Here is a 27,975-nt window from a genome sequence, read left to right on the forward strand (position 1 = left end):
GTCGGAGAGGAATTTCCCAGATTTTTTTTTCCCCATATTGGCCCTGGGGTTTTTCACTCTGGGTTTTCGCCTCTCCCTGGAGATCACATGGTCTGGAATGGGGGGGTGGGGGTAAGTTAATAGGTTGTAATGAACAAAGCATCGTAGCTGTGAGGGACAGCTCGGTGGATAGGATATTGGTATGTAGATAGGCTGGAAAATTGGGTGGGGATCCTGGATTCAGGATTCAATCCTGGACCGGGGAGCGGCGCGGGCTTGGAGGGCCGAAGGGCCTGTTCCTGTGCTGTATTGTTCTTTGTTCTTTGTTCTTTGTTCTTTGCACAGTGGTGAGCAGCACAATGGCATGGTGGTTAGCACTGCTGCATCACAGCTCCAGAGAACTGGGTTTGATTCCCGGCTTGGGCCACTGTCTGTGTGGAGTTTTCACATTCTCCCTGTGTCTGCGTGGGTTTCCTCCGGGTCTGGTTTCCTCCCAAAATCCAAAGGTGTGCGGGTTAGGTGCATTGGCAATGATAAATTGCCCCTTAGTGTCCTGGGATATGTAGGTTAGAGAGATTAGCAGGGTAAATATTTGGGACGATGGGGATAGGACCCGGGTGGGATTGTTGTCAATGCAGACTCGATGGGCCGAATGGCCTCTTTCTTCACTGTCGGGTTTCTATGATTCCAGGGAAAGGAGAGGGTGCTGAATGTTACAGTCATATCTAGGGTGGAGAGAAAGGTCAACTTAATGCGGGGTAGGTCCATTCAAAGGTCTGATGGCAGCAAGGAAGAGGCTGTTCTTGAGTTGGTTGGTACATGACCTCAGACGGAGGTCACCTGATGGAAGAAGGTGGGAGGGAGAATGCCCGGCGTGTGTGGGGTCCTTGATTATGCCGGTTGCTTTTCCGAGGCAGCGGGAAGTGTAGACAGAGTCACAGAGTCAATGGATGGGAGGTGTGGATAGAGATGCGCAAAGAGACATATTTAGAACGTATATCTCTGTGAATGGAAAAGTACTGAAGGACCACAATCGATATGTCGATATATTATCCTGTGAATAGGGAGTCACTGAAATTCTGTATCTCGAGTGTAGATGTTTCCCTGTAGGTGGAGAGGCTGTTAGGGTGCAGGGCACTAATCAAGAAAGGTTGTCTTTAATAAAAATGTTAGTTTAAAAGTTTATTTATTAGTGTCACAAGTTGGCTTACATTAACATTGCAATGAAATTACTGTGACATCTTACCGTTCAACTGAACTCAACCGTCCAACCTGCTTTGAGCTCAGCTCAAGTCATGCCATGGAATGTAAAGCTGTATAAACTCGATCCGCTTGAAGCCAATGCAAAAACAGAACTGAACCACTGGATTCCATTCAACCCAAAATAATGCAACATTTAACAAGGCAAAACCATCCTGTGGTCACTGGGATTTACTGGGTGGTTTCAGAATGAGAAATGAGAAGGGAGCCTGACGGACAAAGCATCGTCATGAATAACTCCCGTGCTATGTTTTTTTTAGCTCCCATGTTTCACAGAATGGCGATGTTTAAAATGAGAAGGAATGTCTTTTTTTATTCCGCACGATATTATAAATAAGAGATTTTTCAGCCAGATTCCCCCGTTAAAACAGCAATGTCATGATGCTAATTTGCTGTCAGCTCAATGATGTGATGCACAGTGTAATGTTTCAGGAATGAATCTTCTGTTTTCTGTTGAGGAACTAGTATACCTTACAATGAGGCTGCTTGAAATATTCAAATCCTGAAATAAAATGCAGTTTCCACGACAGTTTGGCTCATTGTTCTTCAAAGACTTTTACAAAAAGAAGTTTCAACAAATGCCGGAGGTCGAATGTCTCCTTAAGATTTTAAAAATGTTGACAGTTTACAATCGCACTCTGGTCTTCATTTCTCAGAAGGTGATGCTGCTCTAGTTGCTTCATGTGATATTCAGCTGCAATGAAGCTCGGAGGAAGTGAGTTGATGTCCTCTACAATGATATCTTCGGTGTTACTGCTTATGCAACGACTGGATTGATGTGACATCAAGTGCTGAAGCAGATTCTAAGCGGAAACAACAACCACGCCCCGAAAGACCAGCCAGGAAAGAACGTGTTTGTCTGGGGAGGAAAACAGAAATAATGTTTCAAATTCACTTCTGTGTTAAACATCAAATCACAGAATCCCTGGTGTGCAGAAGGAGGCTATTCGGCCCATCAACTCTGCACCGACCACAATCCCACCCAGGCCCTATTCCCATAACCCCACATATCCCTGCTAATTCTCCTGACACTAGGGTCAATTTAGCATGGCCAATCAACCTAACCCACACATCTTTGGACTGTGGGAGGAAACCGGAGCACCCGGAGGAAACCCACGCAGACACAGGGAGAATGTGCAAACTCCACACAGTCAGTGACGCGAGACCAGAATTAAAACCGGGTCCCTGGTGCTGTGAAGCAGCAGTGCTAACCACTGTGCCACCGTGGCGCCCCAGATAGTCCACATCTTTTCCCGAAGGTATGGGACTCCAAAAGTAGAGGACATAGCTTTAAGGTGAGAGGGGAGAGATGCAAAAAGGCCCAGAGGGACAATTTTGTCACACAGAGGGCGGTGAATGTCTGGAAGAAGCTGCCAGAGGCAGTAGCAGAGGCGGATACAATTTTGTCTTTTAAGAAGCATTTAGACAGTTACATGGGTAAGATGGGTATAGAGGGATATGGGCCAAATGCAGGTAATTGGGAGTAGCTAAGTGGTTAAAAAAAGGTGGCATGGACCAGTTGGGCTGAAGGGCCTGTTTCCATGCTGTAAACCTCTCTGACTCTATGACATGGGGGACAACAGTCAGACTCCGCACAGACAGTAACCAAAGCCGGGAAGCGAACCCTGGTCTCTGACGCTGTGAGGGAGCAGCACTAACCACTGTGTCACCTAGTCTCAGACTATCTGATCTTATTATTGTTGGGTAAACAAATATAGAGAGAGAGAATTAATGATATGAATTAAAAGAGTTTCCACAGCTGGAATCGTGGTCTGTGTGGATGAGCAATCCAAATTAAGATGATTTGCAGAGATACAATTTAAAAGTCACTTTGTTATATGACTGCATCATATAACCACGGTTTTGCAAATTATGAGTCTGTGTGAATTATGGAAAAAGCTATTCGATTTCCCATTCATCTGGTTTTCTTGTCGAATTACCTTTCTTTTTACTGAGTTACCTTTTAGATCAACACTAAATCTCAGATCCCGGCAACAAGAAGGTCATTTATTCTTGTTTTCTTTTGAATATTAATGTCTCAAACGGATAAGTAGCGACCGTTTGGTAAATAAGACAACTGCAAATGACTTGCTGGGACTGAAAGGGCTTCACAAAATTGATGTGAGCTTAATTTTCAGCTTATCTGGATTTGATTTGACTTATTATTGTCGCATTTATTAATATATAATGAAAAGTATTGTTTCTTGCGCGCGAAACAGACAAAACATAGAGAAGGAAAGGAGAGAGTGCAGAATGTAGTGTCACAGTCATAGCTCGGGTGCAGAGAAAGATCAACTAAATGCGAGGTAAGTCAATTCAAAAGTCTGACGGCAGCAGAGAAGAAGCTGTTCTTCAGTCGATTGGTACGTGACCTCAGATTTTTGTACCTTTTTCCCGAAGAAAGAAGGTGGAAGAGAGAATGTCCCGGGTACGTGGGGTCCTTAATAATGCTGGATGCGTTGCCGAGACAGCGGGAAGTATAGACAGAGTCAATGGATGCGAGGCTGGTTTGCGTGATGGATTGGGCTACATTCAAAACCTTTTGTACTTCCTTACAGTCTTGGGCAGAGCAGGAGACACACCAAGCTGTGACCCAACCAGAAATAATGCATCTGTAGAAGTTACTGAGATTCGGAGCTGACATGCCAAATTTCCTCAGTCTTCTGAGAAAGTAAGAGGCGTTGGTGGGCTTTCTGAACTATAGTGTCGGCATGTGGGGATCAGGACAGGTTGTTGGTGTTCTGGACACTAAAAACTTGAATTTCTTGACCCTTTCTTCTTCGTCCCCATTGATGTAGACAGGGGCATGTTCTCCTTTACGCTTCCTGAAGTCGATGACAATCTCCTTCATTTTGCTGACATTGAGGGAGGGATTACTGTGGCTGCACCAGTTCACCAGATTCCCTATCTCATTCCTGTACTCTGTCTCGTCATTGTTTGAGATAAGTTTATTTATTCGTGTCACATGTCGGCTTACATTAGCACAGCAATGACGTTGTGAAAATCCCATAGTCGCCACACTCCGGCACCTGTTCGAGTACAAAGAACAAAGATCAGTACAGCACAGGAAACAGGCCCTTCGGCCCTCCAAGCCTGTGCCGCTCCTTGGTCCAACTAGACCATTCGTTTGTATCCCTCCATTCCCAGACTGCTCATGTGACTATCCAGGTAAGTCTTAAATGATGCCAGCGTGTCTGCCTCCACCACCCTACTTGGCAGCGCATTCCAGGCCCCACCACCCTCTGTGTAAAAAACGTCCCTCTGATGTCTGAGTTATACCTCGCCGCTCTCACCTTGAGCCCGTGACCCCTCGTGATCGTCACCTCCGACCTGGGAAAAAGCTTCCCACTGTTCACTCTATCTATACCCTTCATAATTTTGTACAACTCTATTAGGTCTCCCCTCATTCTCCGTCTTTCCAGGGAGAACAAGCCCAGCTCACCAAATCTCCCCTCATATCTAAGACCCTCCCTACCAGGCAACATCCTGGCAAACCTTCTCTGCACTCTCTTTAAAGCCTCCACGTCCTCCTGGTAGAAATCATAGAAATCATAGAAACCCTACAGTGCAGAAGGAGGCCATTCGGCCCATCGAGTCTGCACCGACCACAATCCCACCCAGGCCCTACCCTCACATATTTTACCTGCTAATCCCTCTAACCTACGCATCCCAGGACTCTAAGGGGCAATTTCTTTAACCTGGCCAATCAACCTAACCCGCACATCTTTGGACTGTGGGAGGAAACCAGAGCACCCGGAGGAAACCCACGCAGACACGAGGAGAATGTGCAAACTCCACACAGACAGTGACCCGAGCCGGGAATCGAACCCAGGACCCTGGAGCTGTGAAGCAGCAGTGCTAACCACTGTGCTACCGTGCCGCCCCAGTAGTGTGGCGACCAGAAATGGATGCAATATTCCAAATGTGGACTAACCAGCGTTCTGTACAACTGCCACATCAGACTCCAGCTTTTATACTCTATACCCCGTCCTATCAAGGAAAGCATGCCATATTCCTTCTTCACCACCTTCTCCACCTCTACTGCCGCCTTCAAGGATTTGTGGACTTGCACACCGAGGTCCCTCTGTGTTTCTATACTCTTGATGGCTCTGCCATTTATTGTATACGTCCCCCCTACATTTGTTCTTCCACTGAGGGACAATTTTGCATGGCCAATACATCTAACCAGCACGTCGGTCGGACTGTGGGAGGAAACCAGAGCACCCGGAGGAAACCCATGGAGACACAGACATGGGGACAACGCGGCACGGTGGCACAGTGGTTAGCAGTGCCGTCTCACAGCGCCAGGGACCCGTGTTCAATTCCAGCCTTGGGTCGCTCTCTGTGCGGAGTCTGCATGTTCTCCCCCTGTCTGTATGGGTTTCCTCCGGGTGTTCCGCTTTCCTCCCACACGCCAAAGATGTCTGGGTTACGTGGATTGGTCACGCTACATTACCCCTGAGTGTCAGGAGGACTAGCAGAATAGATATGTGGGGTTGCGGGGACAGGGTCTGTGTGGGATTGTGGTCGGTGCAGATGTGATGGGCTGCATGGCCTCCTTCTGCTGTGTAGGGATTCTATGACTATTCTATATCAACATGCAGATTCAGCACAGACACTGACCCAAGCCAAGAATCAAACCCAGGTCCCTGGCGCTGTGATGCAGCAGTGCTAACCACTCTGGGATAGCAGCATTTGATGCACAGTTTGTGATAAATCTTTTAGAATGTGATTTATTGTTTACTGTATCAGACAGGTTCTGATTACATTGCAAGGTCTCAAGCGCCAGTGAATGACTGGACCATACCGTGACACAATGGTTAGCACTACTGCCTCACAGCACAGGAACCCGGGTTCAATTCCCAACTTGGATCACTGTCTGTGTGATGTCTGCACGTTCTCCCCGTGTCTGCGTGGGTTTCCTCCGGGTGCCCCAGCTTCCTCCCACACTCCAAAGATGTGCGGGTTAGGTGGATTGGCCATGCCTAAATTCCCCCTCAGTGCCAGGGGGCACTAGCAAGGGTAAAGAGGGATTACCGGCATGGGGGCTGGGTGGGTTTGTGGTCAGTGCAGGCGTGAAGGGCCGAATAGACACCTTCTGCACTGCAATCGGCACGTCTTTCATACTGTGGGAGGAAACCGGAGCACCCGGACAAAACACACGCTGATATGGGGGAGAACATGCAAACTCCACACAGTGACCCAAGCCGGGAATCGAACCTGGGTCCCTGGCGCTGTGAGGTAGCAGTGCTGACCACTGTGCTGCCCCAATGAAGTCCCCAGTGATTTTGCACTCTATGTTTCAAGTATTCTCAAGCTTGAAACAAATTTAGTGAATTATTTTAGCGCTTAATCAATCACCTCACGAATTTATTGGAGGAGATGAATGGCAAAAAGTTCAATGAAGTTTGTTATCCTCACTGTAATATTTAGGGACATATCCTGATACAGAACAAACAGATTTATGTTAAAGTTTGCAGGAAATGATGTTGAAACGAACAATATTTGTGCATTGAGAGGCGTTCAGGTCTTCACATTTAAATATTAACTTTGGTCTTAAAAGAAAACATGTACCCGGATCATTCCAATGCAGGTAAGATGCTCTGTCAGAGAGTCAGTGCAGACTCGATGGGCCGTAGGGCCTCCTTCTGCACTGCCGTGGGTTCGATGGTTCACGGGAATGCTGTGATCTTGGAATTCAGCATGTATAATGCACTCTTTATGATACATCTCTTAGATTGTGACTCGCTTTTGCTAAGTGAATATTTGCTGGTCACATTGTAGTCTTTTCACACTCCAGTACCAGTCAATTAAAGGAAACTGAGTAGTTTACAGAGATTATGATGCCGTTTATATTTCTTCACTGTCTGTCTGAATGTTGTATAATCAATATTGTGTCATCAGTATTGTGTAATCAATGTTGTCAAATCAATATTGTGCAACAAATATTGTACAATCAGTATTGTGTAATCAATGTTGTGTAATCAATGTTGTCGAATCAACATTGTGTAATCAATGTTGTGTAATCAATGTTGTGTAATCAATATTGTGTAATCAAAGTTGTGTAATCAAAATTCTGTAATCAAAGTGCTGTAATCAATACTGTGTAATCAAAGTTGTTTAATCAATATTGTTTAATCAATATTGTGTAATCAATGTTGTGGAATCAATATTCTGAATATTCCGGGGTACAAGTGTTTTAGGCGAGACAGAGGAGGGACCAAAAGAGGTGGGGGAGTAGCAGTATTAGTTAGAGAATATAGTACAGCGGTGCAGAGGGGGGACAATTCAGAGGGGTCGTGTAACGAGTCACTGTGGGTGGAGCTTAGAAACAGGAAGGGCACAGTCACGATGTTGGGGGTATGCTACAGGCCCCCCAACAGCCCAAGGGAAGTGGAAGAACGGATATGTCAGGAGATAATGGATAGGTGCAGGAAAAATAGGGTTGTTGTAGTGGGAGACTTCAATGTTCCTGGCATAGACTGGAAATCGCGTAGGGCTGGGAGTCTGAATGGGGAGGAATTTGTAAAATGTGTACAGGAAGGTTCTTTGGAACAATATGTAGATAGCCCGACTAGAGAGGGGGCTATACTGGACCTAGTACCGGGGAATGAGCCCGGTCAGGTTTTCAAAGTTACGGTAGGGGAACATGTGGCAAAAATAACCACAATTCTGTTAGCTTTAGGATAGTGATGGAAAAGGATGAGTGGTGTCCCAAGGGTAAGGTGTTGGATTGGGGGAAGGCTAACTTAAGTGGGATTAGGCAGAAATTGGCAGCTGTTGATTGGGAGAGGCTGTTTGAGGGTAAATCCACATCTGGCATGTGGGAGTCTTTTAAGGAACATTTGATAGGGCTGCAGGATAGGCATGTGCCTGTAAAAAAGAAGGATAGGAAAGGTAGGAATCGAGAACCATGGATAACCAGGGAAATTGAGGGATTGGTGAAAAAGAAAAGAGAGGCGTACGTTAGGTCCAGGCAGCTAAAAACAGAGGGAGCTCCGGAGTAATACAAAGTCGGAAAGAACTCAAACGAGGAATTAGAAGGGCAAAAACGGGTCACGAAATGTCATGGCAGACAGGATTAAGGAGAATCCCAAGGCATTTTATTCATACGTTAGGAACAAAAGGGTTGTCAGGGAAAAAATCGGACCTCTCAGGGACAAAAGTGGGGAATTATGCTTCAGAGCCCAAAGAAGTAGGGGAGATACTAAATGAATACTTTGCATCGGCATTCGCAAAGGAGAGGGATGTGTTGACTGGGAGTGTCTCGGAGGGGAGTGTTGACCCATTAGAGAAAATCTCCATTACAAAGGAGGAATATAAAGACTGACCAATCCCCAGGGCCTGATGGAATCTATCCAAGGCTGCTCATGGAGACGAAAGATGAAATCGCTGGGCCTCTGACGCAAATCTTTGTCTCGTCACTGGACACAGGTGAGGTCCCAGATGATTGGAGGATAGCTGATGTGGTCCCGTTATTTAAGAAGGGTAGGAAGGATAACCCGGGAAATTATAGGTCGGTGAGCTTGACGTCTGTGGTAGGGAAGTTGTTGGAGAGGATTCTTAGAGCTAGGATGTATGCGCATTTAGAAAGGAATAAACTCCTTAACGATAGTCAGCATGGTTTTGTGAGAGGGAGGTCATGCCTCACTAACCTGGTGGAGTTTTTTGAAGAAGTGACTAGAATGGTTGACGAGGGAAGGGCCGTGGATGTCGTCTATATGGACTTTAGTAAATCGTTTGACAAAGTCCCTCATAGTAGGTTGGTGCAAAAGGTTGGATCTCATGGGATAAAGGGGAAGGTGGCTAGATGGGTGGAGAACTGGCTTGGTCACAGAAGACAGAGGGTGGTAGTGGAAGGGTCCTTTTCCGGCTGGATGCCTGTGACTAGTGATGTTCCGCAGGGCTCTGTATTGGGACCTCTGCTATTTGTGATAGCATAAACGATCTGGAAGAAGCTGTAACTGGAGTGATCAGTAACTTTGCGGACAACACGAAAATGGCTGGACTTGCAGATAGTGAGGAACATTGTCAGAGGCTACAGAAGGATATAGATGGGCTGGAAATTTGGGCAAAGAAATGGCAGATGGAGTTCAATCCAGATGAATGCGAAGTGATGCATTTTGGTAGAACTCACGTAGGGAGGAGCTATACGATAAATGGCAGAACAATAAAGGGTGTAGATACGCAGAGGGACCTGGGTGTGCAAGTCCACAGATCCTTGAAGGTGACGTCACAGGTGGAGAAGGCAGTGAATAAGGCATATGGCTTGCTTGCCTTCATAGGATGGGGCAGAGAGTATAAAAGTTGGGGTCTGATGTTGCAATTGTATCGAACGTTGGTTCGGCCGCATTTGGAATACTGCGTCCAGTTCTGGTCGCCACACTACCAGAAGGACGTGGAGGCTTTAGAGAGAGTACAGAGGAGGTTGACCAGGATGTTGCCTGGTATGGAAGGGCTTAGTTATGAGGAGAAATTGGGTAAACTGGGGTTGTTCTCACTGGAAAGACGGAGGATGAGGGGTGACCTAATCGAGGTGTATAAAATTATGAAAGGCATAGTTAGGGTGAACGGTGGGAAGCTTTTTCCCAGGCCGGCGGTGACGTTCACGAGGGGTCATAGGTTCAAGGTGAGGGGGGGGATGGTTTAACACGGATATCAGAAGGACGTATTTTACACAGAGGATGGTGGGAGCCTGGAATGCGCTGCCGTCAAGGTGGTGGAGGCGGATACACTGGGAACCATTAAGACTTATCTGGTTAGCCACATGAACGGAGTGGGAATGGAGGGATACAAAAGAATGGTCTAGTTTGGACCAGGGAGTGGCGCGGACTTGGAGGGCCGAAGGACCTGTTCCTGTGCTGTTTTGTTCTTTGTAATATTGTGTAATCAATGTTGTGTAATCATTACTGTGTAATCAATGTTGTGTAATCAATACTGTGTAATCAATATTGTGTAATCAATGTTGTGTAATAAATATTGTGGAATCAATATTGTGTAATCAATGTTGTGTAATCAGTATTGTGTAGTCAATACTGTGTAATCAGTATTGTGTAATCAATGTTGTGTAATCAATGTTGTGTAATCAAAATTGTGTAATCAATGTTGTGTAATCAATATTGTGTAATCAATGTTGTGTAATAAGTATTGTGTAATCAATGTTGTGTAATCAGTCTTGTGTAATCAGTATTGTGTAATCAGTATTGTGTAATCATTATTGTGTAATCAATATTGTGAATTGAAGGTATTTGACCCAGATTATTTTAACGTGTGTCACTGAACACAGTACTTTAATTTAACAGCAAAGTTCCTTTTCTGACTGTCGATTCTGGGCAGTGGTTCGAGAATCGCCATTTTGTTATAAAATAAGGGACCTTCTGTTTCCACTGTCTGTTTACTTTGGGAGGTATAACTTTATCAAAAACAGAAAATACTGGAAAATCTCAGCAGGTCTGACAGCATCTGTGAATCATAGAATCCCTATAGTGCAGAAGGAGGCCATTTGGCCCATCGAGCCTACACCAACAACAATCCCACCCAGGCCCTATCCCCGTAACCCCACATATTTACCCTGCTAGTCCCCCTGACACTAAGTGCCGATTTATCATGGTCGATCCACCTAACCTGCAGATCTTTGGACTGCGGGAGGAAACCGGAGCACCCGGAGGAAACCCACACAGACACGGAGGGAATGTGCAAACTCCACACAGACAGAAGAGAGAATAGAAACAACGCTTTGAGTCTGACGAAGGGTCATCCAGAGTTGAAACATTTGCTCTATTCTCTCAGATGCTGTCGGACCTGCTGAGTTTTTCCAGCATTTCCTGTTTTTATTTCAGATTCCAGCATCCACGGTATTTTGCTTTTATCTTACTCTTCATCAAAGATGGCACCGTTTACAGATTAAAGTTTATTTATTGGTCACAAGTAGGCTTATATTAACTCTGCAATTAAGTTAATTTTGTTGAAAAGTCACTTATTGCAAACGAGCTGCCAGAGGCAGTAGTGGAGGCGGGTAAAATTTTGCCTTTCAAAAAGCATTTAGACAGTTACATGGGTAAGATGGGCTGCACGGTGGCACAGTGGTTAGCACTGCTGCCTCACAGCGGCAGGGACCCGGGTTCAATTCCAGCCTCAGGTCTCTGTCTGTGTGGAGTCTGCACATTCTCCCCGTGTCTGCGTGGGTTTCCCCCGGGTGCTACAGTTCCCTTCCACAGTCCAAAGGTGAGCAGGTTAGGTTGATTGGCTATAGTAAATTGCCCCTTAGTGTCAGGTGGACGAGCATGATAAATGGGTGGGGTTACAGGGATAGGGTCTGGGTGGGATTGTGATTGGTGCAGACACGATGGGCCAAATGGCCTCCTTCTGCACATTAGGGATTCTATGATTTCTACAGGTATAAAGGGATGTGGGCCAAATGCGGGCAATTGAGACTAGCTTATTGGTGAAAACTGGGATGCGTGGACAGTTTGGGCCAAAGGTCCTGTTTCCATGCTGTAAATCTCTATGAATCGACTGTGAAAATCCCCGAGTCGCCACACTCCGGCACCTGTTCGCATGTACTTAGGGAGAATTTAGCATGGTCAATGCACCTGACCAGCATGTCTTTGGACACTAAGGGGCAATTTAGCATGGCCAATCCCCCGAACCTGTACACCTTTGCACACTAAGGGCCCGATTTTACCATTTTGATTTCATGCACTGAATCTGGACGCAATTCAGATCTGAATTGGAAATCTGTTCTCCGGGGGCCCCATACGCACTTACCCTGGAAAAAACATTGTGAGTGTGAATCGCTCTGTGGGCGGGGCTTCTCGCTCTCGAAACGCTGCAACTCCGATCGGAGCTCTGAACTGCGCGTGCGCAGTGAGAAATACATCTGAAATGGGCGCCCCTGTCACAGCGCTCCCGGGCAGCAACAAGCGGATCAAGTGACCTGGGAGCGAAAGGTGGGAGTGATGGCCCCCACAGACATCGCCCCACCCCACAACATAACTATCCCCCTTTACACCCACCTCCCCCACTACCCAGACCGATCGCGACCCCCCCCCCCCACCAATCACCCGCAGAATGGCAACAGCAACCCTCCCACCCCTGCCCCCTTCACCAGAGAATGATCTGATCCACCTCCCTCCCCTCCCCCCATGACCAGAGAATGATCTGATCCACCTCCAGCCTCCCGCACCCACACCCCCTCTCCCCCCACCACTGATCTGAGTCAGAGAGCCGCCAGAAGCTCTGATCTTACCTCCTCAGAGCTGGACTGCCCGAAACAGACCTTTGCCGAGCACATCTGTTCCGCGCCGAATCTGGACGGGCGAACGCGATGGTAAGGGCGGAAATGCAGGTAAGATTGGGCATCCAGCTCATTAAGTCAATTTAAATGCATCACCCATTTCGGGCGCGGTTCGGATCGCGGCCATTTTCGGGCCTTGGTAAAGTGGACATCTGCACGGATTGTACTAATCGCCTCACACCTGACTTTACCAAGTTTTCGCGCCCGTTAAGGCAATTTAACATGGCCAATCAACCGATCCTCCATATCTTTGGACACGAAGGGGCAAGTTAGCATGGTTAATCCACCTGTCCTTCTCATCTTTGGACACGAAGGGGCAATTTAGCATGGCCAATCCACCCAACCTGCACATCTTTGGACACTACACAACCTGCTGGTCTGAGGCTTTATCCCGCTGGCAAATCAGACCATGAGGCCCTTAGTGTGGTGTAACATAACCGATGTTTCGTGCCAAAATCAGTATTGTTCATTCTCAGTGTGTGGGCATTGCTGACTTTAGTGTCCATCCTTGGAAATTCATCGTTGGAGCTTTCTTACAAACACAGGGCAGACTCAGTCACTTCAGAGGACAGTTGAGTCAACCACATTGGTGTGGGGCTGGAGTCACGTAGAGCTGAGCCTGGGTAAGGACCTCTCCTGAAGTACATCAGTGAACTGGTCAGGCTTTTAAAACAACCCATCAACTTCACCGCTATTTTCACTGACTTATTTCCAGATTTTACAAACTGAATTGAAGTGTTTAAAGCCCCGTTCTCTGGCCCAGCTCAACACGAAGGTGCCCGAAAATCCTCTTATTCTGCTCACACTCTGTACCCCCAACATTAATTAATCTTCATATTCAGAAATAGATTGATACTTCGTGGGGTGGCACAGCGCCAGGGACCCTGGTTCGATTCCTGGCCTCGGGTCACTGTCTGTGTGGAGTTTGCACGTTCTCCCCGTGTCTGCGTGGGTTTCCTCCGGGTGCTCCGGTTTCCTCCCACAGTCCAAAGATATGCAGGTTCGGTGGATTGGCCATGCTAAATTGCCCCTTAGTGTCAGGGAGACTTGCTAGAGTAAATGCATGGGGTTACAGGGACAGGGCCTGGGTGGGATTGTGGCCGGTGCAGACTCGATGGGCTGAATGGCCTCCTTCTGCACTAGAATTATACGATTCAGCGTGGCATGAGTGCTAAATTTAGCATGACCAATTCACCTAACCTGCAAATCTTTGGATAGTAAGGGGCAATTAGCATGGCCAATACACCTAACCCGCACATCTGTGGACACTGAGGGGCAATGTAGAATGGCCAATCCACCGAACCAGTACATCTGTGGACACTAAGAGGCAATGTAGAATGGCCAATCCACTGAACCAGTACATCTGTGGACACTAAGGGGCAAGGTAGAATGGCCAATCCACCTATCCAGTACATCTGTGGACACTAGGGGGCAATGTAGAATGGCCAATCCACCTATCCAGTACATCTGTGGACACTAAGGGGCAATGTAGAATGGCCAATCCACCTATCCAGTACATCTGTGGACACTAAGGACACTTTAGCATTGCCAATCCACCTAACAGCACGTTTTTCAGACTGTGGGAGGAAACCGGAGCAGCCGGAGGAAACCCATGCAGACATGGGGAGAACATGCAGACTCCGCACAGACAGTGACCCAAGCCGGGAATCGAACCTGTGTCCCTGGTGCTGTGAGGCAACATAGCTAATCCAATTAGCCAGGCAGCAGGTTATTTTAGTCTTGGCATTCTGCAATGTGATCGGATTCATTGAACTGTCATGATTTTTTCACTATCTGTTTAAATTTCCAAGGATTATCACATTAAAAGCATCTGAGGGAAATGTCTGAGTGAATAACCCATCGCCCCCATGACTGTTTTGGAGGAGTTGAACAACAGGAACTGAACTGAAGGATGTTTTTCTGACCATAAAAGTGAGATCCATAACCTGATGTGAAGAAGATTTATGTTAAATCTTGGATAAAATTATTTCCAAATCAACATGCTTAAAGATGCCTTAAGAACAAAGAAAAGTGCTGCAGAGGAACAGACCCTTCGATGTTCACTCTCCCATGTATCTCTTGGAATGGGATTGATTTTGCTGTGTAAACAAGTGCTGATTGTATCGGGAGGTTTAACACTCAAGCATCAGTGAATAAGTATAAAGGTTATTTATTCGTGTCACAAGTAGGCTTACATCAACACTGCAATGAAGTTACTGTGAAAATCCCACAGTTGCTACACTCTGGCGCCTGTTTGGATAACACTGAGGGAGTATTTAGCATGGCCAATGTACCTAACCAGCACTTCTATGGGACTTTGGAAGGAAACCGGAGCGCCCGGAGAAAACTCATGCAGACACGGGGAGAACGTGCAGACTCCACACAGACAGTGACCCGAGCCGGGAATCAAACCCAGGTCCCTGGAGCTGTGAAGCAGCAGTGCTAACCACTGTGCTACCGTGCCGGATTCACCACCCTCTGGCTGAAGAAATTCCTCCTCGTCTCAGTTCTGAACTAAGAAGTCTCACAACAGCAGGTTAAAGTCCCACAGGTTTATTTCGAATCACGAGCTTTCGGAACGCTGCTCCTTCATCAGGTGAGTGGGAAACTGGTGTTGTGAGACTTCTTACTGCGCACACCCCAGTCCAACACCGCCATCTCCACATCACATTTCTAAAGGGCCGTCCCTTTCCTCTGAGTCTGTGCCCTCGGGTCCAAGTCTCCCCAACTAATGGAAACATCTTCCCCAAGCGCACTCTATCCAGGCCTTTCATTATTCTGTAAGTTTCAATGTTATCCCCTTCCTCATACTTCCAAACTGCATCGAGTGTGGACCCACAGACATCAGACGCTCCTCATGCGTCAAGTCTTTCATTCCCCGGATCATTCTTGTGAACCTGCTCTGGACCCTCTCCAAGGCCAGCACATCCTTCCTTAGATACGGGGACCATAATTGCTGACAATATTGTGAATGCGGTCAGACCAGTGTCTTATAAACCCTCAGCAGTACACCCCTGCTTTTGTATTCTCGTCGTCTCGAAATTAACACTAGCAGAGTGATCTCTGCTGTATCGAATTAATATTGACCCTACATTATTTCCAACTTTCCATCCCTCCCTGACCCTCAACACCCCATCGAGGCTGTAACTGTTCTACGTTGGGTATAAAAAGTGTTGGATTGAAGGGGGTTAAGTGAAGCTGTTTGTTTAGTGACTGGAATTGATGTGAGTCTCCATGGATCTGATTAGTGTGCCTGGAGGGATTCCCCTCTTCTATTAATAAGGGATTCCGTTCAATGTGTTGTCCCATTGGGTCAGCGGGAGCGGCAACTCCGACAGCAACAGAGATCAGCGGCTGTGGAGAGAGAGGGAGGGAGAGGAGAGATCAGAATCTGGGAGCAATGGATTGGAGTCTTCCAACAATGGATCAGAATCTGGGAACAATGGATTGGAATGTTACGACAATGGATCAGAATCTGGGAGCAATGGATTGGAATCTTGCAACAATGGATCGGAATCTGGGAACAATGAACCGGAATGTTCCAACCAAGGACAGGAGTTTATTCTATTGGATTTCTGTGTTTACTGATGATTATTGGATTATGACATCAGCTGATTGGATTCGATATCTACTGAACATGATTCAATGTTTTTACTATCCCCTCCTGGCGATTGTTGGTGTTCCGGGTAAGTCTCTGGCTGGAATTGGACCGGCCCGACCGCCACGGGAATCGGAGCAGGCGAGGGGCGGAGAATGGGAAGGTCTGTTGAACACGGGTGGGATTTTGCAGCTTGGGGAAGAGTGAGGCTGGAAACTCCCGTCCCCTGTGTCCAGTTCCTAATTCTAGAAAGGCTGTTTAACTGTATTGATTTTCTTGTCATTTCCTGTACTGGGTTTGCTGCTCTTGTTGAATCTCTGTATCCGGTTATTAATTCTTTCAGCCACTGACAATTGTCTCAGGGTCTATGGGCTGGGATGTCTTCTGAGTGCTGTGACTTTCCATAGACATGTGACCTCAAACACTATTCCTTCATGCGTAAAATATTGAGACAGAATCCTTTTCACCCTCTGCATATAACACCAGTTCACCCACCCAATCACCAGGCCACAGAATTAATTTTATTGGTCATATCTGCACAGCAGGATCTCACAGAGAGAAAACATATTTCATTAAATTTGAAATTTATTCATCAGTGTCACAAGTATGCGAACATTAACATTGCAATGAAGTTACTATAAAAATCCCCGAGTCACCACACTCCAGCGCCTGTTCAGGTACACTGAGGGAAAATTTAGCACGGCCAATGCACCCAACCAGCACAACTTTCAGATAGTGGGAGGAAACTGGAGCACTCGGAGGAAACTCACGCAGACATGGGGAGAACATGCAGAATCTGCACAGACAGTGGCCAAACCTGCAATTGAACCAGGACCTCTGCTGCTGTGAGGCAGCAATGCTATCCCCTGTGCCACCACAAGCTCTCCGAGAGCAACAGGAATACAAACACACAGACACACCCAAACACACATACATTAAAACACACATTTGTTGATAGAAGCAATCAGATTTAGATACTCCCACTCACACACAAATTCAAGAACCAAAATTGCTGCAACACTCCAGAATAACGCACACTTAGGAACACTCGTCAGGTACTCTGTTGCTCACACACAAACACGCACACACACACATGCATACTGGTACAGACAATATAGACACACGCAACACACACACGATAGGGGGGCAGGATAACAGCTACTCCCTGTCCATTGATGGTGGGGTGATCAAGTAAAACCGCGTGACAGCCTGGAACTCAGGTCCACGTCCCATTTCTCACCTCTTGCAACCTTCACCGGCAATGGATAAACAGCGGATTCAGTCTCCTGCCCATTTCCGGCAAGAGGCTGAATAAATTATTTCAATCTATTTTAAAACAAATTTAAATGAAATTAGTGAGCCTGGGATGGAATTGTGCGCCACACTTGCCTTTGCAGCCTCACCGGGAGAGGTTGGGTCCGGTGAGGAAAACAGCTGGCCACATGTATGAGGACGAGTCATGATGACCTCGCCGGGAGAACTGAAGGCCATTGAGGACACCGGGCAAGGTCGAGGGCAAAGGTAGGTGCCCCTTGGGCAATGCCCACCGGGCAGTACCAGGGAGTGGCGCATGAGGTGGCGTGGTCTACAGGGGCGGAGCCTGAAGGTAGCGGGGCCGACTCTGAAAGTAGTTGCTGGGTGGGAGAGGGTGCCGTTACCACACTGCCCGCTGTCTGTGGGGTGGGGTGGTCCCCGCTGCCACTCTGCACGTGATTGGTGTTGGTAAGGAGGGGGGCATCACTGCCTCTCTGCATGCACATTGGGGTAGGAAGGGGGTCTCGCTGCCACACCGAACGTGATTGGTGGAGGCAGGGAGGGGGGCATCACTGCCTCTTTGCATGCACAGTGGGGTAGGGAGGGGGTTTCGCTGCCTCTCTGCATGCACAGTGGGGTAGGGAGGGGGTCTCGCTGCCTCTCTGCATGCACAGTGGGGGTAGTGTGGGGGTCTCGCTGCCTCTCTGCATGCACAGTGGGGTAGGGAGGGGGTCTCACTGCCTCACTGCATGCACAGTGGGGTAGGGAGGGGGTCTCGCTGCCTCTCTACATACACAGTGGGGTGGGGAGGGGGTCTGGTTGCCTCTCTGCATGCACAGTGGGGTAGGGAGGGGGGCATCACTGCCTCTCTGCATGCACAGTGGGGTAGGGAGGGGTCTCGCTGCCTCTCTGCATGCACAGTGGGGTAGGGAGGGGGTCTTGCTGCCTCTCTGCCTGCACAGTGGGGTAGGGAGGGGGATCTTGCTGCCTCTCTGCCTGCACAGTGGGTTAAGGAGGCGTGCCCTGCTGACACTCTGCATGCAATTGGTGTGGGGGATGGGGCGGTGATTGGTCCAGGTGGTGGGGAGGGGGCTGGGTCTATATCTGGTCGGGGGCTGCTCAGAAAGAGCTGAGGACCCCCGGACTACCTGGGGGCAGCTGCTGTGTTGAGGCTCGCTGCAGCAGCAGAGAGCTGACAGATGTCTCTCTCAGACCAGGCAGCTCACTGCTGGCTGCAATTGCGCATTTGCAACCAGATAGGTTTGGGAGGTAGTGGGTATCCCAGCCAGCGCTGTGAGAGCTGCAAGTGATGGGGCCACTGCTGTGGGTGGTCCAACAGCCATCGAGTTTTAACAGCACAAAATGAGGCCCTTCGACCATTATGTCTGAATAGGTCATCAAACACCTATCCAATCCAATCCCATTTTCCAGCACTCGATCCATAGCCTTGTCATAGAGTTTACAGAATGGAAACAGGCCCTTCGGCCCATCTTATCCATGCTGCCCTTTCTTTTTAAACCCCTAAACTAATCCCAATTGCCCACATTTGCCCCATATCCCTCTATACCCATCGTGCCCATTTAACTATCTAAACGCTTTTAAAAAATAAAATTGTACCCGCCTCTACTACTGCCTCTGGCAGCTCGTTCCAGACACTCACCACCCTCTGTGTGATAAAATTGCCCCTCTGGACACTTTTGTATCTTTCCCCTCTCTCCTTAAACCTGTGCCATCTAGTTTTAGACTCCCCTACCTTTAGGAAAAGATATTGACTATTGAGCTGATCTGTGCCCCTCATTATTTTATAGACCTCTAGAAGATCACCCCTCAGCCTCCTACGCTCCAGAGAAAAAAGTCCCAGTCTATTCAGCCTATCCTTATAACTCAATCCATCAAGTCCCAGTCGCATCCTCGGAAATCTTTTCTGCACTCTTTCTAGTTTAATAATTATATGCTCTGGCGTTTGAGTTGCTGATCTAAATGCCTCTTGTGGTTTTTCCCGCTTCTACCATCCTTTCAGGCCGTGAGCTGCAGATCCCATCACCCTGTGGATGAAAACATTTTCCCTCAAATCCACACAAACACCTGCCCTTTACCTTAACTCCACGCCCCTCTGGTTATTGACACCTCTACTAAAGGGAAAAGGTTTCTTCCTATCCGTGTGCCACATAATTGTGTTCATATCACTCAGCTCCCCCCCCCCACCCCCCGCCCCCACCTGAAAGCATTCCCCACCACCACCCACTACACCCACTCCACCTCCAGCCGTCTCTGCTCTAAGGTAAAAAACCCAGCCTAACCAGCCTCTCCTCATAGCTGAAACTCTCCAGCCCAGGCAGCATCCTGGTGAATCTCCTCTCCACCGTTTCCAGTGTAATCACATCCTTCCTGTAGTGTGATGACCAGAGCTGTGCACAGTTCTCTTGCTCTGGTCCAACCAGCATTTTATACACTCCCATCATCACCTCCCAGCTCTTATAGTCTATGCTGCGGCTGCTAAAGGCAAGTATCCTACATGTCGTCTTAACCACCTCATCTACCTGTCTTGCTGCTTTTGGAGATCCACATATCTGCAGCCCAAATTCATTCTGGTCCTCTGCACTTCCTCAGACTCGACCGGACATGGTACATTTCCTTGCCCGGATAGTCGTCCCAAATGCATGGCCTCACATTGGTCAGGTGTAAATTACATTTGCCCATTTGCCCAGCCTTTCAGTTTCCTCAGCACGGTGGCACAGTGGTTAGCACTGCTGCCCCACAGCGCCAGGGACGTGTGTTCCATTTCTGGCTTGGACCACATCTGTGTGGAGTTTGCACATTCTCCACGTGTCTTCATGGGTTTCCTCCGGGTGCTCCAGTTTCCGCCCACAGTCGGAAGACTTGTGGGTTAGGTGGATTGGCCAGGATATACTGGACTTACTGTCAGGGAGAATTGCTTGGGTAAATGCATGGGGTTCAGGGGATATCGCCTGGGTGGGATTGTGCTCAGTCCAGACTCGATGGGCTGAATGGCCTCCTTCTGCACTGTAGGATTCTATGATTCCTGTCATCTAAGGCTTTCCTCCTCAATATTTACCACACCACCAATTTTTGTATCATCTGCAAACTTACTGATCACACCTCACACATTCATGTCCAGACCATCAATGTACACTACAAACAGCAAGGGACCCAGCATCGATCCCTGTGGAACCCCACTGAACACAGGCTTGCAGTCACAAAAACAACCTTCCACCATCACCCTCTGCCACTCAGCCATTTTGAATATAATTTACCAAATTGACCTGGTTCCAATCGGAATCACTTCCTTGTTCAGTCTTCCATATTTGTCAAAAGCTTTTCTGAAGAACACGTAGACTACATCGACTGCACTTCCCTCATCTCCTCATCCAGTCACCTCCTCAATATATTCCAGCGAATTGTCAGACATGATCTCCCCCTGTCAAAGGCACGCTGACTATTGTTCATAAATCCTTACCTCTCGAAGTGGAGATTAATTCTGTCCCTCAGGTTGTTTTCCAATCATTTCCCGAACACGGATATGGTGATGGTGGTGTCCTGGCCGTGATCTTGGATATCTCCAGGGCACCTTGCAGGATGGCAGTATGGCACAGTGGTTAGCACTGCTGCCTCACAGCATCAGGGATCCCATTTCAATTCCTGGGATTCCATCAGCACCAGTGAAGCTTCTTTTTAAAACTTTGTTCCATTCTCACATCTCGCCTGTTGGGATTTCTCCTATTACAAGAACGTGTGGTGTTCCTCTGGAAAGAATCCACTGTGAGCAAGTCCAGTTTCTCGCAGCTCCCCAATGTCCACATTCAGCCTTGTAAATTCAGTCTCGGTCACAGCCGTCCCGTGTACATCATCAACCTGCATAAGTTCATTGGTAAGGTCAGGGCACATCGTGCTGATGTTTCAGCTTGAGATGCGAAAGACTGATTTGATTTGAATTGATTTGGTTTATTATTTTCACATATAATAAATATGTGATCCAAGGCGGGAATCGAACTCAGGTCCCTGTGAGACAGCAGTGCTAACCATTGTGCCACCATGTTGCCGACTCAAGAACAGCTTCTCTGCTGCCATCTGACGTTTTAATGGACCCACATCGCATTCAGATGATCTTATTCTACACCCCAGCTCTGAGTCCAACATTACATTCTGCACTCTCTCCTGCTCTATGTTCAGGGTTACAGTGTTACAGAGTTCAGTGTTGGGCCAGGGAGATGGTGTCTGTGGACCTGTTGGGGAGGTAGGTGAACTGTAGTGTATCCAGGCAATCTGGGAGGCCGGAATTGATTCATGTCATGACTAACCTTTTGATGCATTTCATAACATTGGATATACAGTGAAAAGTGTTGTTGCTTGAGTGCCATACAGACAAAGCATACTGTACATAGAGAGGGAGAGAGGGCAGAATGTAATGTTGCAGTCATAGCTGGGGTGTACTAAAAGATCATCTTAATGCAATGTGGGTCCATTCAAACGTCAGATGGCAGCAGAGAAGCTGTTCCTGAGTCGGCAGCATGGTGGCACAATGGTTAGCGCTGCTGTCTCACAGGAACCTGAGTTCGATTCCCGGCTTGGATCACTGTGTGTGTGGATTTTGCACATTCTTCCCGTGTCGGCATGGGTTTGCTCCGGATGCTGCGGTTTTCACCCACAGTCCAAAATGTGCAGGTTAGGTTGATTGGCCATGTTAACTGCCCATTAGCGTCCTGGGATATGTCTGTTTGGGGGATTAGCAGGCTACACATGTGGGATTTCGGGGATAGGGCCTGGGTGGGATTGTTGTCGGTGTTGACTCGATGGGTCAAATGGCCCCCTTCTGCACTGTAGTGTTTCTATGATTCTATAGTCGGTTGGTCCATGTCCTCACACATTTTTTATCTTTTTCTCCAATGGAACAAGTGGGAAGAGTTGAAGTCTGTGGTGCGCTATTCCTGAATTAGGCTGGTTGTTTTTGTGAGGCAACGGGAAGTTTAGACAGAGTAAATGAGTGGGAGGTTGGTTTGAGTGATGGACTGGTCTGCATTCATCAAGCTTTGAAGTTTCTTGCAGTCTTGGACAGAGCAGGAGCCATACCAAGTTAGAATGTTATTTATGGTGCATCTGTAAAAGTTGGTGAGAGTCGCAGCTGACTTGCCAAATGTCTGTAAACCTCTGAGAAAATAGAGGCGTTCGGAGACGTTCTTAATTACAGGGACGTCATGGAGGAACCAGGAAAGGTGTTTCGTGATGTGGACCCTAAAACGTGAAGCTCTCGACTATTTCAACTTCATCCCATTGATGTAGATTGTGGCATGTACTCCACTAGGCTTCCAGAAGTCAATTTGCTTTGTTGACATTGAGGAAGAGATTGCTGTTGTCGCCCCAGTTCACCAGATTCTCTGTCTCTTCCTCCGACCCACTGCAGGTGTCATCAGCAAACTTGGAAATCGAGTTGGAGGGGAATTTGGCCACACAGTCACCAGTGTATAAGGAGTATAGTAAGGGGCTGAGGACGCAGCCTTACGGGGCACCGCTGTTCAGGATGATTGTGAAGGAGATGTTGTTGACTGTCCTTAATTTTGCTGTCTATGGATTAGGAAGTTGAGGATCGAATTGCAGAGGCGGGAGCCAAGCCCAGGGCCACGGACTTTGGACATGAGTTTCGTCGGACTAATGGTGTTGCAGGCTGAGCTGTAGATGATAAACACGAGTCTGTGTTCCAGGGTTCACTGTCGGGCCAGGGAGATGGCATTGTGGACCTGTGGTGGATGTCGGTGAACTGTCGTGGATCCAGGCAATCTGGGAAGCCGGAACTGATTCATGCCACGACCAACCTTTTGATGCATTTCATAATATTGGACATCAGAGTCACCGGACGACAGGCATTAAGGCAGCCTGCTTAGCTTTTCCTTTGGTACTGGCCTTTGTTTGAGTTTTACCTGGTGCATAGATTGGCAACCTTCCTGCCGAGAGAGGACTGATGCAGCTGCACTGGTCCAGTAGACCAACGTGGGACAGCAGTAATCGCACTGAGCATTATGGACGATAGCGATTCGCTGAACCCTGAAGCTTTCTCCCACTCTTCAGAGCAAACACTGGAAGTTGTGTTCTGTGCCAATTGAATGTGAGATTACTATTTTTTCCTGTGTTGTGCTAACAGTGGCCACAATGCTGTGATCTCCTCTCCAGGGTACAGTTCTGTGTAAATATAATAGAGATTCTGTGCTGTCAAGGCATCAGGATCTCCCTCTGCCAATTGTTAGTATTGTCCAGAGGCAAGGGTCAAACCAGCCCTCTTTGGTCCCAGCTCTGTTGCAGGGGTTGTCAGTAAACTGTCTGAGAGACGACAGATTACCATCTACTGGACTCCAGTCTGGATTTTCTGTCAGGGTTTACTCCTTCATCCTTGTAGCTGAGTGAGGGTCAATGTTGTGGACTCTCCGGAAAGCTCTCTCCCAAATATATACCACTGTGTTGCTACCATGGAGCAGCACGATGACACAGTGGTTAGCACTGCTGACTCACAGCGTCAGGGACCTGGGTTCAATTCCAGGCTTGGGTCACTGTCTGTGTGGAGTTTGGACCTTCTCCCCGTGTCTGTGTGGGTTTCCTCCGGATGCTCCACTTTCCTCTCACACTGCAAAAGACGTGCTGGTTTTAAAAAAATAAGTGATTTTATGTGTGTACATTCTTTTTTATTTCAACCCATCCTCAGTCCAAATGGCAACTTCTTTCCCTGAATCCTGTCTAATTTTATTCTTTATTTACCTTCCTGACAGTGAACATGATCACAATTGTGACCCTGACGAGCAGAAACTGTGGTCTGTCCAAATGTGTGACTCGTTACCTGGTGGCCATGTCAGCGGGGGATCTGCTGGTCGTTATCCTCGACCTGATATTCAGACACATTCCCATTCTTTATCGGGAACAGTTTGATTTCCTGCTGTCGCTCCCCGTGTGTAACATCCACGCCGTCCTGCTTTATGCAGCCACTGACTGTTCTGTCTGGTTCACCGTCACTTTCACCTTTGATCGATTTGTGGCCATTTGCTGCCCCAAGCTGAAGAGTAAATATTGCAGTGAGAAATCGGCGGCTGTGGTTCTGGGAACAGTGACGGTGCTGAGCTGTTTAAAGAACATCTTCTGGTATTTTATGTTATTAAATAGATATCAGCTGGGGAACGACCCCTGGTTTTGTGATGTCACAATGGATGTGATGTTCTCTCCGGTCTGGGGAACAATCGAGTTCCTCCACCACATTCTAACCCCGACTGTCCCGTTCGTCCTGATTCTGCTGCTCAACGTTTTCACCGTCAGACACATTTTAATGAGCAGCAGTGCCCGCAGGAGACTCCGGACTCACAGCAGTGGGGAGAATCCCAGAGACCCAGAGATGGAGAGTCGCAGGAAATCCATCATTTTACTGTTTGTTATCTCAGCCAATTTCATCCTCTTATGGTCGACATTAATGGTTTATTCTATATGGAGTCGGATGGATTATTTGGGCTATGGGTCGGTCTGGTTAGATTACTATGTTCTGGAACTTGGTTTCATGTTGCAACTCACAAGTTGTTGTACAAACACTGCCATTTATGCTGTGACACAGACTCACTTCAGGCAGCAGCTGAAAAATCTGCTGAAATATCCCCTTACTGCAATTCTTCAATTCATTAGACCCTGAGAGGAAACTACAACTACAAGACCCCTGACTCTTTCTATTGGACTTTCAAATATAAATATTCACAACAAAGTAAAGCTCCCTCGACACTGTCCCCATCAAACACTCCCAGGACAGGTACAGCACAGGGTTAGATACAGAGTAAAGCTCCCTCTCCACTGTCCCCATCAAACACTCCCAGGACAGGAACAGCATGGGGTGAGATACAGAGTAAAGCTCCCTCGACACTGCCCCCATCAAGCACTCCCAGGACAGGTACAGCACGGGGTTTCACAGAGAGTAAAACTCCCTCGACACTGTCCCCGTCAAACACTCCAGGGGCAGGTACAGCACGGGGCGAGATACAGAGTAAAGCTCCCTCTACACTGTCACCTTCAAACACTCCCAGGACAGGTACAGCACGGGGTTAGATCCAGAGTCAAGCTCCCTCTACACCGTCCCCATCAAACACTCCCAGAACAGGTACAGCACGGGGTTCGATACAGAGTAAAGCTCCCTCGACACTGTCCCCATCAAACACTCCAGGGACAGGTACAGCACGGGGCTAGATACAGAGAAAAGCTCCCTCTACACTGTCCCCATCAAACACTCCAGGGGCAGGTACAGCACGGGGTTAGATACAGAGTAAAGCTCCCTCTACACTGTCCCCATCAAACACTTCAGGGGCAGGTACAGCACGGGGCTAGATACAGAGTAAAGCTCCCTCTACACTGTCCCCTTCAAACACGCCCAGGACAGGTACAGCACGGGGTTAGATACAGAGTAAAGCTCCCTCTACACTGTGCCCTTCAAACACTGCCAGGACAGGTACAGCACGAGGTTAGATCCAGAGAAAAGCTCCCTCTACACTGTCCCCATCAAACACTCCCAGCACAGGGACAGCACGGGGATAGATACAGAGTAAAGCTCCCTCTAATCTGTCCCCCATCAAACACTCCCAGGACAGATACAGCACGGGGTTAGATACAGAGTAAAGCTCCCTCGACACTGTCCCCACCAAACACACTCAGTACAGGTACAGCACGGGGTTAGATACAGAGTAAAGCTCCCTTTACACTGTCCCCCATCAAACACTCCCAGGACAGGTACAGCACGGGGTTAGATACAGAGTAAAGCTCTCTCTACACTGTCGCCATTAAATAATCCCAGGACAGATACAGCACAGGGATAGATGCAGAGTGAAGCTCACTCTACACTGTCCCGATCAAACACAACCAGGACAGGTACAGCACGGGGTTAGACACAGAGTAAAGCTCCCTCTGCACTGTCCCCATCAAATACTCCCAGGACAGGTACAGCAAGGCTTTAGATGCAGAGTAAAGCTGCCTCGACACTGTCCCCTTCATATACTCCCAGGACAGCTACAGCACGGGGTTAGATACAGAGTAAAGCTCCCTCTACACTGTCCCCCATCAAACACTCCCAGGACAGGTCCAGCACGGTGTTAGATACAGAGTAAAGCTCCCTCTACACCGTCCCCATCAAACACTCCCAGGACAGGTACAGCACGGGGTTAGATACAGAGTAAAGCTCCCTCGACACTGTCTCCATTATACACTGCCAGGATAGGTACAGCATGGAGTTAGATACAGAGTAAAGCTCCCACGACACTGTCGCCATCAAACACTCCCAGGACAGTGACAGCACGGGGTTAGATACAGAGTAAAGCTCCCTCGACACTGACCCCATCAAACACTCGCAGGACAGGTGCAGCACGGGGTTAGATCCAGAGTAAAGCTCCCTCTAAACGGTCCCCCATCAAACACTCCCAGGACAGGCAAGGAAAACGGTTAGATACAGAGTAAAGCTCCCTCTGCACTGTCCCCATCAAACAGTCCCAGGACAGGTACAGCACAGGGTTAGATACAGAGTAAAGCTCCCTCTCCACTGTCCCCCATCAAACACTCCCAGGACAGGTACAGCATGGGGTGAGATACAGAGTAAAGCTCCCTCGACACTGCCCCCATCAAGCACTCCCAGGACAGGTACAGCACGGGGTTTCACAGAGAGTAAAACTCCCTCGACACTGTCCCCGTCAAACACTCCAGGGGCAGGTACAGCACGGGGCGAGATACAGAGTAAAGCTCCCTCTACACTGTCACCTTCAAACACTCCCAGGACAGGTACAGCACGGGGTTAGATCCAGAGTCAAGCTCCCTCTACACCGTCCCCATCAAACACTCCCAGAACAGGTACAGCACGGGGTTCGATACAGAGTAAAGCTCCCTCGACACTGTCCCCATCAAACACTCCAGGGACAGGTACAGCACGGGGCTAGATACAGAGTAAAGCTCCCTCTACACTGTCCCCATCAAACACTCCCAGGACAGGTACAGCACGGGGATAAATACAGAGTAAAGCTCCCTCTAAACTGTCCCCCATCAAACACTTCCAGGACAGGCAAGGAAAGATGTTTTATACAGAGTAAAGCTCCCTCTACACTGTCCCCATCAAACAGTCCAAGGACAGATACAGCCCGGGATGAGATACAGAATAAAGATCCCTCTTCACTATCCCCATCAAACACTCCCAGTACAGGTCTGGCACGGGGTTAGATACGGAGCAAAGCTCCCTCGAAACTGTCCCCCATCAAACACTCCCAGAACAGATACAGCACGGGATTAGATACAGAGTAAAGCTCCCTCGACACTGTCCCCATCAAACACTCCCAGGACAGATACAGCACAGGATTAGATACAGAGTAAAGCTCCCTCTACACTGTCCCCATGAAACACACTCAGGACAGGTGCAGCACGGGGTTAGATACAGAAGAAAACTCCCTCTACACTGTCCCCATGAAACACTCCCAGGACAGATACAGCATGGGATTAGATAAAGAGTAAAGCTCGCTGTACACTATCCCCATCAAACACACTCAGGACAGGTGCAGCACGGGGTTAGATACAGAGGAAAACT

The 27,975-nt window shown here is 48.1% G+C and overlaps 1 long non-coding RNA gene across 1 annotated transcript in view; it reads right to left on the reverse strand.

Annotated features, from left to right (window-relative positions):
* Nucleotides 1-1,150: 1,150 nt before the first annotated feature.
* Nucleotides 1,151-27,975, reverse strand: part of LOC144482142 (uncharacterized) — a 53,892-nt gene continuing 27,067 nt past the window's right edge. The window contains exons 4-5 of the long non-coding RNA XR_013495876.1: nucleotides 3,627-4,268; nucleotides 1,151-2,098 (exon numbers count right to left, since the gene is read on the reverse strand). This is a non-coding gene — a long non-coding RNA (uncharacterized LOC144482142). The remainder of the gene's footprint in view (nucleotides 2,099-3,626; nucleotides 4,269-27,975) is intronic.

This window comes from Mustelus asterias, assembly GCF_964213995.1.
Source record: "Mustelus asterias chromosome 26 unlocalized genomic scaffold, sMusAst1.hap1.1 SUPER_26_unloc_31, whole genome shotgun sequence".
In the NCBI taxonomy this organism is placed as follows: Eukaryota; Metazoa; Chordata; class Chondrichthyes; order Carcharhiniformes; family Triakidae; genus Mustelus; species Mustelus asterias.